This window comes from Lacerta agilis, chromosome 3, assembly GCF_009819535.1.
Source record: "Lacerta agilis isolate rLacAgi1 chromosome 3, rLacAgi1.pri, whole genome shotgun sequence".
NCBI classification, from domain to species: Eukaryota; Metazoa; Chordata; class Lepidosauria; order Squamata; family Lacertidae; genus Lacerta; species Lacerta agilis.
This window is the reverse complement of record NC_046314.1, coordinates 51300228-51313995: the sequence shown is the minus strand read 5'-3', so window position 1 is coordinate 51313995 and position 13768 is coordinate 51300228.

The following is a 13768-nucleotide window of genomic DNA, read 5'->3' as shown; positions in this document are numbered from 1 at the left end:
GCATTGGTGGGGGTAAAGGTAAAGGGACCCCTGAAGAGTGGATTTATTCCCCCCATCCACCCATGCAAAGCTGCAGTTGTATAAATTAAATAAGCATAAGTTGCGGGCTTACTGTACATCCTTACTGCTGCACCATGGCAACAGAAGCTAATTTATAGGACTAGGCTGCTGTCCATAGCATGAAGCTCTTTTGAAGCAGGACTACTACAGCAACTCTTGACAGCCATTTTAGAAATGGGGAGGGGGGGTTGTTCTCTCAACTGATGCCCTCCTCTAATGCTTCTGTTATAATCTAGCTGAAACCAAGTGTTAATTCCTTTAAAATGCAACTATGTTACAATACAGATCAACATTACTGCGTAATTTGAAATTAAAATAATAGGAGGACAAGCAGTCAAGTTTTACTTGGCATCTGCTGTTGTGTCCTATTGAATCTGGCAAGCCCTCATCTAAGCAGGCACAAGGCCATCCTCAACAGATGGCCATGAGTTGAGCCTGCCAAAAGACCATGTATGATCATCAGACGTGTTTGCTAAGGGCAGGATTCCAGGCTGGGAATGTTGAAATTGTTTTCTATCCCAAGCTTACATGCCTATGGCTGAAAGAGCCATACATTCGCTGCCATCTCTCTCTCTCTCTCTCTCTCTCTCTCTCTCTCTCTCTCTCTCTCTCTCTCTCTCTCTCTCTCTGATTGGCAACTAGTTGAAATGATAAAATTGGTTCCATGATCAGAGGATGTGGCAGGTGATTATTAGCATCCTGGGAAAGGATGAAGATAAAAGCTATTAACAGCTTCAAGTGTTCCACTCCCTTTTGGGATCTTTGGAAGACTTCATGCCATTGGCTTCTAAAGCAGCTTGTTACACAGCTTTAACTACCAGGGCCAGATAAAGGATTGGGGGGGGGCAAGCTAGTAATGACCATTAGGCATTCTGGAATATAGGGACAAGTCCATAGTGCAGCCCTCTATGCTAGCAATTTGGAGTGTCAACACACAGCCAGATAAACCTGCCCTATTGTCAGGAGTCCAGCCCCTGGCTTGATAACACAGTGAGTGTAGTTAATTAAAAATGATGCTTTATTGTCAAACAAACAGATAGCTCTGGGCGGCTTTAATGCAGCCTCCGCCATCATCAATCAAGATGACCCTTCCCTGGGAGCTGGCTCATTCATGACACCTATAAACCTGTGACTCTCCAAATCTTTTTGGACTCCAACTTCCATCATTTCCAGCTAGCATGGCCAGTGGTCAGGAATGTCAAGAGTGCTTGTCCAGCAACATCTGGAAACCAAAAGGTTAGTCACCCCTGCTGTAAACTCTAGAAATTTGATTATACAAAGTACAGTATTGCAACTGCTTTTCAAAATAAATCCTGCCCGGGTGTGCTCTAGATCTTATTCTATCACTCATAAGGTTTGTCTTTGGCTATTCTTAATCTGTTTTTGCCTTCATCTTTCCAGCTGTTTCTTCGATTTTTTGGATTGGTAGGGGCTTTGATTAAAAAATAAAACTGGCACAGTAGAGATTGAGGACAACTTCAGAAAGGGAAGATAGAATTTAAGATCCATTTCCTGCTTGGAGAATCGATTGCATACATGAAAAATAACACACATCCATTTATTTAGGCATGCCTGCAGATCATTCTCTGACCAAGTGTTTAGCAAATCATGTGTGCTGGAGTGGGGGAATGCACATCTATGCTAAGAATTGCTTAACTCATCACTGAAATGTGTAATCACCTCACCATGAATTGTGGCACCTCTTCAACAATGTGCAGCAGAATACCACAACAATTTAGGCCAGGAAGTAAGGAATGCCAAATTGAATGAAAACCCCTGAAGGGAGTGCTAAACTTGGCCAAGCAAGCACTGACAGTATTGGGGAGAAATCTTGGGAGAGGGCAAAATAAGGGTGAAGTAGATCCTGATGGTCAAATTCCCATTTCACATATTAAACTGTCTATTCCCCCAAAGAATGACCTTTTTATCTCCCACTATCAAGTTGGTCCTAAATTATTATCTTCTCCAAAGCAAATTATGTTGAAATAAGATTTAGATCCAGCTAATTATATTCTTCAGCCAAGTAAAGTATGCAATAATGCATGTACTGGAGTAAAGTGTGTAAATATCAGGAGAAATGGTGTAAAAATATGTATATTAGGCAAAATTACATACAAAAATGTGTGTATTAGAAGAAATTCACACTCAAACTGGTTTAAGACTGGAAAAATAAGAAAGAAGTCACAGATTAACCCAACCCAGGCTGTGTGTAGGTATTATGAGAAGTGAAAGGTTTCCCCACCCGTTAGCAGTAAAAATTAATGGCAAGCCTTCCTTATCTGTACTGTGTAAGTAGGCTTCATTGATATAGAAATGGTTGACCAACAGCTACAAGGCAGAAATTCAACTGGAGATGCTTTTCCTGGTATAGAGAGAAGATGTGATGATGGAATGTGTCACCTGTTTAGTTTTGGGCTGTTACGCAGGAGTTCTGGAGACGGCTGTGCAGGCTTGTTATTTCCCCTTAGCAATAGCAATTGACAAAAACAATTTTAAAGAAAGCAGCAGAAAATGTATGAGACCTTAGATTCAAAAGCAGCCACATTCTGTTGGAGTTCCTGCTGTGGAAACTTCAGAGGACCCTTTGCCTCACAAAGAGTTTCTATCTGCATGAATCACATAGCATCCTATGGCCAATGTCCCTCTAGGTTTACTGGGTTAGGAGTCTATTGTCAGAAAAAATGAGCAGCATTTTGTACCAGCTTTGAACAACTTTCAAAGTTTTTGAACATTTCCAAGGGCAGCTGCACGTAAACGTGCATTATGGGAAACAAATTTAGATGTGCCTAAGACACATGTAGCCATTGTCCCTAAAGTTAGGATGCACATAGTAAAATACAACGCAGATGTTTCACACACCATCCTTGTCACATTGCAAGACCTTATTTCATTGTATTAAGCAGAAATATGTGCCTGTGGCTGTAAGTGATTGATGGCGACTTCTGCTGCAGTGGCTTCCATACAGCCAAGGCAGTACTGCCATCTAGCGGTATGGTGGCTGCCTTCTAAAAGCTTTCCTCCGTTAAAAAAAAACAAACCCTTATCATTATTGATCTGTGGCAAGGCCTGCATGAACACATTATTGTCCAATCCTGCTGTAACCTAGTAAAAGAAATCAGAGACACCACATGATATGCCTAGTGTGACAGGCAATAGGACATAACTCACATTGCAAGTGTGGATGGTATTGAATATGTTGCTTATAGCAGCAGCATCTGCGATAGAATAACAGCCAGCTAGACACACTCCAAATAGTTTGAACTTCCTTTCCTGTCTGGCCTGCATGGGAGTCTGGAGCCGTTTACATGGAAGTAATTTTATGTCACTCTTGGAAACAGATTTGATTATTACACACTTCTGAATGAGGAGCTGAGGAAGGCCTTTCTGCACCAGTCACAACAATGATTGTGGCGCAGAAAGGACCATTCCTCAGATCAGAACTGGCAATAGCCTTGTGTTTATTATTTATTTGTTTTATTTTACATATGTGCCCACCACCCCACCTTCCCAGCAGATGTTCTCCAACGCAGCTGGCATTATTTACTTATTTATGTTAAATATTTGTAAACTGTTTTAATAGGTCTTTAAAAAAAAACACCCATGTGATATACCAGAGAAAAAGCATGCAATACATGATACCATGAAATAAAAACAGGATGAAATACTATTTCACAGTCGCACAGTGACCAGTAATATATGCCACCAGTATTGCTACTGTTGACAATGCTTGGGTGAACAAAAACATTTTTCGCATAGGCTGAAAACATAAAATTGTCATGAGATGTATTTCTAAATTTATAGATGCTGGAAATGTATAAATAAATACTGCTGTATGTTCACTGGGGTGACCATTTCCATTGCTTGTGATAATTCATGTCAACTAGATTGTGGGTTGGGCTCCAAACCAGTAGAGGGAGCCCAAGTATTGCTGTGCCCTCTTCCTAGGACAATGGAGCAAATATAGCCCCCCCCAATGTATGTATGTATGTATGTATGTATGTATGTATGTATGTGCACACCACTGAATACTCTGCCATATTTTGCCAGTTTGTCACTTGCTTACTTCCATTGAAGGAAATAATATTTGAAGCAATCTGTAAAATTGCTAAAACGGTCTGAAATCTACTCAGCTATTAATAAAGCAAATTTCATATTTTAAAGACCCCCCCCCCCCGATATCAGACCCTTGACCAAAATCCATTGGTATGTGTTCTAAGGCCTTGAATTGAAAATGAAAAGGTTTTAGGGATTTCTCTTAACGAATGCTTATATTTTCACAGATATACACAGGTGATGGTCAGCATCATAGGCTTCCAGTTGGGAAAATGCATGGCTATCAAGATGCACTAGGGACCGCCAAGTGCTTTTTCTCTTGGGTATATGGACTGAGCAGCCAATATTCAGGGCTTTTCCCCCAGCCGGAACTCAATGGAACTGAGTTCCAGCACCTCTTCCGTGGGCACCATTTCCAATCTAAAAGAACAAGGGAGGCGTTCATGGTGAGTTCTGGCACCTCTCTTTCTAGAAAAACAGCACTGAATGCCAGTGAATCTGTGGGGGGAGCTAGTTAGGAGCTGCAGTGTCAGCCACTTCCATCTGTACTTTCACAGCAACAGACACAATACGAAGGCATGCACTTTGGCTTCTCTCTAATGCGGTAGTAAAGATTTAATAGAAATGTTAATACCTCTGCTACACGATGATTGGAAGTGCTAAAGTAATAGTTGGTGGGACACAGGACAGGTGGCAATATCTAAAAACCCTGCGATAACGGCCCCATTGACATCTGTTTAATGTCTTCTTCGCATCCTCCTGTTGCTAGTCCATTTCCTCCAGCACCTCTTCCCGACCAAGACATTTGGAGAGGAAAGGAAACATGAAAGAAGCCAACATGTTTAATGTAAAAACAGATATAAATTTTAATATTGGCCATGAGAAGATGCATTTGTTCAGAGAATGCTTTATTGCAGAGGCTTCAATAGTTTTGTTGCCAACATTAGCAGAAAGCTTTGCAAACCAAAGGCTTTTAAAACAGAATTATGGACCCTCTACAGCCATATCTCACCACATTAAGCACTTTTTAATGGTTTAAACAAGTTGGCAGGTCATGACACGTTTTGGAGTAAGTGCTTGTTGGATAAACGGAAAAGTAGCAATGATCCATTAAGAGCAGTTCCCCACAAAACCCGGTCCTCTTCTTTTACTCAAGATGTATGAAAGCTAATTGATATGTTGCCATTGCACTGTGGTCAGGTACCACACTGGCCTGCCAATTACAAAGGACAGCATGAAGTGGTTGAATGATGTGATTATTGCCCCTCATAAAGAGCAAAAATAGTAAAGTCCAACAAGAATACTAAGTGATTAACAGTAGCTGGAATTTTCAGAGAGCGTTTCAGAATTGAGTACATAACACCCAAAAATGGTCAACCAGTATTCCCCTAAAAATGATTGGGTTTTTTCCTTCTTTCTCTGCACTTGCAAATAGCAGTGAGACTAAGTTTATAGTCAAGTTTTATTATATGCATCTTATTTGTTAGTATGTGTTTTTTATCTGGAAAAAATATTTTTTTAAAAAAACCCTCAGCCATATTAATTAAATAGGAAACTAGTTAAGCTTGATCTGCACCTTCCTTGAGTGCTTTTTCCTGGCTGCAAAGTGTCCTTGAACAGTGGCAAACCCTCTTTGCTCCCTGCCTAGAGGGTAGAGTTGTGTATTTGTGTGTGTGTGTGGAAATCTCTGACATCACGTCAAAGACATGTAGACTACTGCACAAAAGTAAAAGCCCCATTTGTTGCTCAAGCCACTTTTTTTGTTGTTTCGGGCCCTTGCCTGCTTCTACCGCTAGCCCCACCCACTGCTAGGCAGCCCTCGGAAGATCACCCCAAAGCAGTTTCCTGCTCCTGCTGCAAAATGTAATTGTCCTATACTCTTTGAGTATCTGGAAGCAGCAGTGGTGCAGTGGTGAGATGGAGGCACCAGCATCGCTGCTGCTTACCATGTGGGTATACCAGCAGGAGTGTTGGATTGTCAGTAGAACTCCTTGACACACCTAGACAGCCCTAACCTTGCTCCCACCCCAGTCCTGTCCGAGAAAGCAGCAGTTCTGGAAGCACTGAGTGGGCAGCTACACGACTTCACTCCACCACCAACCTGTCACTGTTGTCTGGCAGTAACCCTCCAGTGTCTCAGGAAAAGGTGTCACCCAGCTCTAAAATTTAACTGAAAAGGCCAGAGACATCTGTATATAAACTACCTGCTCTCCCGCTCCAGTTACAGCACCTGCTCTGAACCGAGACAGTGTTTTGGGTGGGGCCACTTCCCAGATACCTTCGCATAATTGTGCAATGGCATTAAATGCTTCCTCCCGGGACCGCCCAGCCTTTCTAGCCCATGCACAGTGATTTTGGATGGAAGAAACCCTTTCTTGTCACAGAAACAGGAAGTCATTCCCATTTCCCCTGCAACTGACCAAGGATTACGTGCCAAAGAACAGGGATTGTGAAGTTCCCAGAGCTGCAGGTTAAAAAAACATAACGCAGGGGGTTTCTTTAGGCTTTGAAAGGAGAAAGTCAACCCCCAGCTATGGACCAGATGGTTTAAATATGGTGATTACCAAATCCTGAAGTTAAAATAGTTTAATTACAAAGTCAATACTGCGGCCAACCTCAACTAAGCCTTTAACATAAAAACAACAGACGGCCTAGAGCAAACGGTAAGGCAATGTTTAACCAGAACTTTGCATTAGCTGCTGCAGTTGCCTTTTCCTGAAGATCAACTCATTTCCCAGTTTATGTTTGTTAATCATCCCTGTTGTGGTCCCAAGACGTCATGGACAGCATGAATGAAGTGCATCTAATGAAAACAGTCTCCTGCAAGTACAATGTTATGTTCTAACTTCTCTAGTAGTGGAAAGGTGGCTGTGCTGCATCTGCCAACAGGGAAATTACAGATTATAGCCAGCTATGTTCTGCCCAGAATAGACCCACTGAAATTAATGGATGTGGCTAAGATTCATTAATTTCAATGAATTTGCTTTGAGTAGAATTTAGTTGGGCATATGCTTGTCATATTAGTTGAAAAAGCACAGCCACCTTTGCACTGGTATGAAAGATTCTCTCCTACTGCTCTCCTAGTCATTTGCTCACTGAGAGCACCTCTGCTGGTCCATGGTTCCATGAAGGAATTGGTGGTGAGGGATATGGATGGGAAGAGAGGACTATTTAATGCCCCCAGCCACTTGTCAGAACGACCCCCTGGCTGGATCCAGTTCCTCAACCCTGGTTTACGGCAAACCTTTCTGTCTTCTTTTTGCTCAAAGTTTTCCTTTCTCACGTCTGCTTTTTTTGTTTTGTTTTTGCAGGGAGGAAAAACAAGAGCACACAGCAGCCAGCCAGACACCTACGATTCATAGGCTGCAGCTGGCAGCTTCGGAGGCTGCTCCCTGTTTTAGAACAGGCAAGGACAGAGAAAGGCTGCAAGCAGCTGCATCATTTGGCCCTAAGAAAAGATGTGCATTTTGAAAAAGGTTCTGAAATATGCTGAGGGGTGGGTGGATAAGTCAAGCATTCTTTGTGGTTGCACTTTAACAAATTGCCTCTCCTGTGTTTTATCATTTTGCATTGTCTGGTACTGAAGCCGTTCCTATCAGGGCAGATAAATTGGGGGAAGTCAGATTTGGCCAGTGGTGCTTGCCCATGGGTATCAGGTATCCAATTGTTCTCCCCACTGATGTCATGGCCACATGTAACACAGAGAGAACTCTGCTTTGATCTCTTCCTCCATTGCTTGTTTGGCTTTTGAGTCTCAGGAGCTCTTCTTGAGAAGAGCAGATAAAGTGGTGCTTAAGGGAGACAGGCTTTTTGTGGGCAGACAATGCAGGTGTTAAAGCAGAAATCCTAGACATTCATGATTGCCCATGGAGGGACACACATCACTGTTAAATCTTACCCAGACTGCTTCATGTTCAGATCCACTTTGCAGAATGCCGACAAAGACGAAAACAAAGTTTTTTGGGACCTGAGGAAAAGGTGAGCAGTGTAACCAGAGAACACAGTTTTTTTTAAATCCCACCCAGATGAATGGCAAAGTTCAATCCCTCATAAACCACAGAGGTGCCACTCTGGGTTTCTTGGAGGGCGGAGGAAGTTTAACAGCAAGATTCAAATAGCTGTTCTGAGTTAAACTTCCAAAAACAGAAGCAAAAGGCAGCATGTGTGGAGACTTTTGTGCCTACATTTTTCTACTGATTTTTACAAGAGATGAACGCAAGTGGTGTTCCCCTCCCTGCCATTGCAAATGTAATGCCAGTTAATAATACTCACCCGCTTTACAGGACTATTGTAAGAGTGGCTGAGTTTATATACAAGAAATGCTTTATCAATGTCCCTCATTTAGTTACTTCAACAAAATGACAATTGTGTCAGAGACACATGCCTTGGAGATACCCAGCCTGGATCACTGCAATGTTCTCTACATGTTGTTGTTGTTGTTTAGTCGTGTCCGACTCTTCGTGACCCCATGGACCAGAGCACGCCAGGCACTCCTGTCTTCCACTACCTCCCTCAGTTTGGTCAGACTCATGTTGGTAGTTTCGAGAACACTGTCCAGCCATCTCATCCTCTGTCGTCCCCTTCTCCTTGTGCCCTCAATCTTTCCCAGCATCAGGGTCTTTTCCAGGGAGTCTTCTCTTCTCATGAGGTGGCCAAAGTACTGGAGCCTCAGCTTCAGGATCTGCCCTTCCAGTGAGCACTCAGGGCTGATTTCCTTCAGAATGGATAGGTTTGCTCTTCTTGCAGTCCATGGGACTCTCAAGAGTCTCCTCCAGCACTATATGACTGTCCTTAAAAATGACCAGCTGACTGTCCTTAAAAATGGCCCAGAAGCTTCAACAGGAGCAGAGTTCATCATCAAGAACACTTGTAGGACTTATTAGCACACCTATTCTCTGCCAGTTGCTCTGGCCGACTCTTGGCCACTGAGCCCAATTTAAGGTGCTAGTTTTGGCCTGTAAAGCCCTAAGCAGTTTGAAATGAGGCTACCTGAATGATCACCTACACTCTTATGTACCTTCCTTGGCTTTAAGAATGCCATCAACATCCTGGGCCATGCAGTTGGTTTGCTAAGTACCAGGGACAGTGCCTTGTTTGTGGTGGCCTCATCTATCTGGCCTGTCCTCCCCAGGAGAATTTGTAAACTCCCTGCCTCTGTTGTCCTTTGGAAAACCCTAAAATTCCAGTCTGCATTTAGATAATTCTGTAGCTATTATATTTAAGAATTAAGGATTTTAATGTTTTTTTTATTGATTTTATTGCATATATCAAGATTTGACTATTGGGATTTTAACTGAATTTGTTGTAACCCAAATTGGGAGGGCATGCACCCTAAAAGGCAGACTAGGAATCCATTAAATGGTGGAGGGGGGTAGCAGTAATTTAATTTATTAAATAAATTACTGCTACCTCCACCACCATTTAATGGATTCCTAGTCTGCCTTTTAGAGTGCATGCCCTCCCAATGTGGGAGTTACATTTATATTCTCTCTTTCTTTTATGGAGCTCAAGAAGGAGTCCACAATTCTCCCCTTCCTCAATTTATCCTCACAATAACCCTGTGAGGCAGGTTAGGCTAACAGACAGTGACTGGCCCAAGGTCACCTTGTGAGCTTCAGGGCTGAGTGGAGATGTGAATCCTGGACTCTGCACTCTTTCTACTGCACCATTCCAGTCGCTACTACAACATCACTGAGATTTTCTTATGATGAAAGATAAGCAGAAGCCTATTAGCATCAGGTAGGAATGACTCTATGGTATTTTATTATAAACACCATCATCATTCCCAAAGATGGCTTGCAATAATAAAAATTCAATAAAATTACACAGAGTACAATGGCAAATGTACATTATTCATTTTAGTTTCAAGCGTGAAAATTGACTCCATATTAGTTTCCTGTCACAGCCTGATGTTTGTTTGACGCTCGGCATATAAGTATATTTGTATGTGTATTTGACAGGGTTTTTTTTTTCTCCTTTGCCTTATGAGCTGACAAATATGTGAGCCTTTTGTAGAGCAAATCTCCTGAGTAAAGCTTCTCATACAATGGGAGAAATACTCCTATTAACTTGCCACCACTATGGGGGTATACAGCACATGAAGGAGACAAAAAGACTCTCAATATCAATCTCTTTTTAAATGCAGAATTTAACTGTGTATCTACCTTTACTATAGCAACCAGGGCATGGGGCAACCAGAACATGTGGCCTTTTATTTGATCAGGGATAATAATCAACTAAGCCAAGAGGAAGGGAAGTAGATTTTCCTATTTCATCTGCTTACTAGAATCTTTCTGCTATTTCCAGGTGCCTATGTCACGACCATTCTAAAAAGCATTTGGATGCTAAATAACTTGAATTCTAGAAATAAGGTACCCAGCAGCTTGTAAAAATCTCATGTTCTCCTAAGCAGTTCCCTAGCTTCCTTGTTTTGCATTGAGAAAGTGTGACCTGCCCTGATCTCACCTTTTTCCTTCAGTATCTAATGAATGGAGGTGCTAACACCTTAATCTCCTGGCCTCTGCAATACTTCCTCACATCCCAGCAAACTTATTCCACTGGTGTGAAGAAATATTTAATACTGTTGGAAGATTGCTATTATTGGAACAAGTCTACTGGGATGGGGTAGGACTATAGAGGCCAGAAAAGGAAGAGTAAGTTGTCTGCCTTACACTGGAAGTTGGAGGGGCATGGTGAGATGATGGCTGGGGCAGCTTGTGGCCATCATCGGACTTGTGTGACACTGGCAAACTCAGTCTCCATCTACAGAGATCCATCTCATGGTTCACCTCCCATTAATCTGAACAACACAGTCATTCCTTACATTCCTTACACAAATACACACACAGGTATTTCCAGGCCCTCTCTCCTTAGATCTCTCCAACACACACACACCCCTTATCATGGTGATGACACTCCATTAGCTTGTACGTAAGACCTCAGAAGATTCTGTTGACATTAATAGGTTAAGAACAGAACAGAGCATGGTGTTCAATATGTACTAGATGCAGGACTTAATTTAAAGCCTTTTATAGGGGATTCTAAATATAATGTATGCTGAACTAGGGTGAGTATCTTTGCATCCTTACACTATGGATAAAACAGATGTGGTGCTGTGTGTCGAAGCATCTGAGGATGTGGCAGTCAACAATTCAGCCTCTGATCACATGCACTGCAGGCCATCAAGCAGGTAGGGAGCTTGCCTTTCTATTCTAATGCCAGAGATAGGCAGGTGCATGTGCCAGAAGGATGCTGCTGTTGCTTTTCAGGGTAGAGAAGCCAGTGTGGTGTAGTGGTTAAGAGTGGTAGACTCATAATCTGGTGAACCGGGTTCGTGTCCCTGCTCCTCCACATGCAGCTGCTGGGTGAGCTTGGGCTAGTCACACTTATTTGAAGTCTCTCACAGAGTGTTTGTTGTGGGGGAGGAAGGGAAAGAAGAATGTTAGCTGCATTGAAACTCCTCGGGAAGTAATAAAGTGGGATATCAAATCCAAACTCTTCTTCTTCATAGCACTATGGTGATACCATGTAAGGCTACAAGGAATATTGGCAAGGTGACTTAGTCATGGTTTGATGTGTTCCCAAAAATGCAGTCAGGATTTTAGACTCTAACAGAGTTTCTCAAACTTGGGTCCCCAGCTGTTGCTGGACTCTAACTCCCATCATTCCCGCTAGCTAAGGATGATAGGGTCTCTAAGGTGACTACGGTCATGATCTTAGTCTTTTTAAAGGGGCCCAAAGGAAGACATGTAGAATGCCTGGTTTGGACAAACGCTAGATACCCTTCCTTTCATGCTGCATGTGGTAGTGCAGCTGAAAGATTCAGAAGTGAGGAATGTTTTCAGTTATGAAGGAGTCCTGAGATTTATAGTCACTGGAACTGAGAGACAATTTTACACATGGTGAATCCAATTGTACCATAAAGAATTCAGAAGAAATGCTGACCATGAAAAATGATGGCAAAAGATATTTTTTCCATCTGAAATATACGCTCAAACAGCCTTCCCTGTTCTGGTGCCCTCTAGATGTTCTGAAGTACAACTTATGATCCAAAGCACCTAGTGGGCATCAGGTTGGAAAAGAGTGTAGGTCTGAAGCAATCAGAGAACAACAAAATAACAAAATGAGGCTGCCACTTGATAGCATTTGAAATAAACCCTTTAATCCACAAGATTAGAAAATGCAAGTTTGGTCCAGATAGGTTTGAAGCAATAAAATGAAACGATGAACTTGTGGCTCTGCAGATGTTATTGGACTACAACTCCCATAATCCCCAGCCACTGGTATGTGTTGTCTGGGGCTGATGGGAAGTGGAGTCCCACAACATCTGGATGACTACAGGTTCACCACCCCATCATAAAAAATGACCCTGTAAACATTTCCATAGGAGGTAGAACACATACATTTGACAATCTGCCAAACAGAATTGCAACTTGCAAAGAACTCTGCAACTCTAATAAATAAAGGTAAATAACATGCGATAAATAACGTTTCTTTGCTTTTACAAAATAAACAAAATGTATGTATGAAGATACAGGACAACTGCTTTTTAAATATAAATTAGAGGAATAATGAGGCAGAGGAATGTTCCCCCCCACACACAATTCTTTGGAACTTATCGCTGGTTTCTGCTCTGCTTTGTTGTGCCATGACAAAAATTATGGGACTTTAGCAACAAAAAACAGGCAAAAATTTCAGTGCTTTATGGAGGAATACTGTGAAAATTTCATCAGTTCACATGGATCATGTACTGGTGTTCTGATTTTATATATTGAAAGGCTGACTCACATGGTAGGTGTGTTCATGTACACATGCAATGTTACATAGGCAAGCTCTACAGTTCATGGCTGCTGTCACATTACTCAGCAACCAGATGTTTCATGTAAGTACACCACTGTCACAGTCACGCTGCTTCATGGACTTTGTGGTGTGGGAACATAGGAAGCTGCCTTCTGCTGCATCAGACCATTGATCCATCTAGCTCAGAATCATCTACACTGTGCTGACTGGCAATTGTTCTTCAAGGCAGGGGTCGTATCCAGACCTACCTGGAGCCAGTAGCGGGCAGAGTGGTGGGGTTGTGCTGCTCACCTGACCTCCTTCCAGTTCAGTTGCTGGATGCCAGCTGTGAGCAGTATGTACATACTAAAGATATCTAGGGCTGGTGCACAAAAGCTAGCGGACCTCCAGGTGTGAAATAAAGCTACACTTCACTATGCACGCAACAAATATAGACTAGAAAGCACTTGGTGTAATACAGTAGTGAACAAAGTGCATATTGGCACATATCCAGCGCCTGTACAAAATTTATTAGAGAAAGGATGGTAACTAGGACATTTAAGCAGAACAAGAGAGTTCACTCTGATTATGCCTTCTTTATAGGTTCGAGAGCAGCAACTGCTGCCTCATAGCAAAACCAGAACTCTTTGATATAGGGGTGTTCTTGTGAGATGATTTAGAACATCATAATGGTGCAGCAAAGCTGTTAAATCCAGAATAGCCAACCCATTGTCAGGTGTGAACCTGCACACTGTTGTAACCACGAGGTGGTGCATATGGTACGCCATGCATCAAGGGGCAGCAAAGTGATCACCAAGAAAGAACAGCATCCTGATAACACGGAAAAAAGCAAGAATATTGGTTATAATTGTGACAA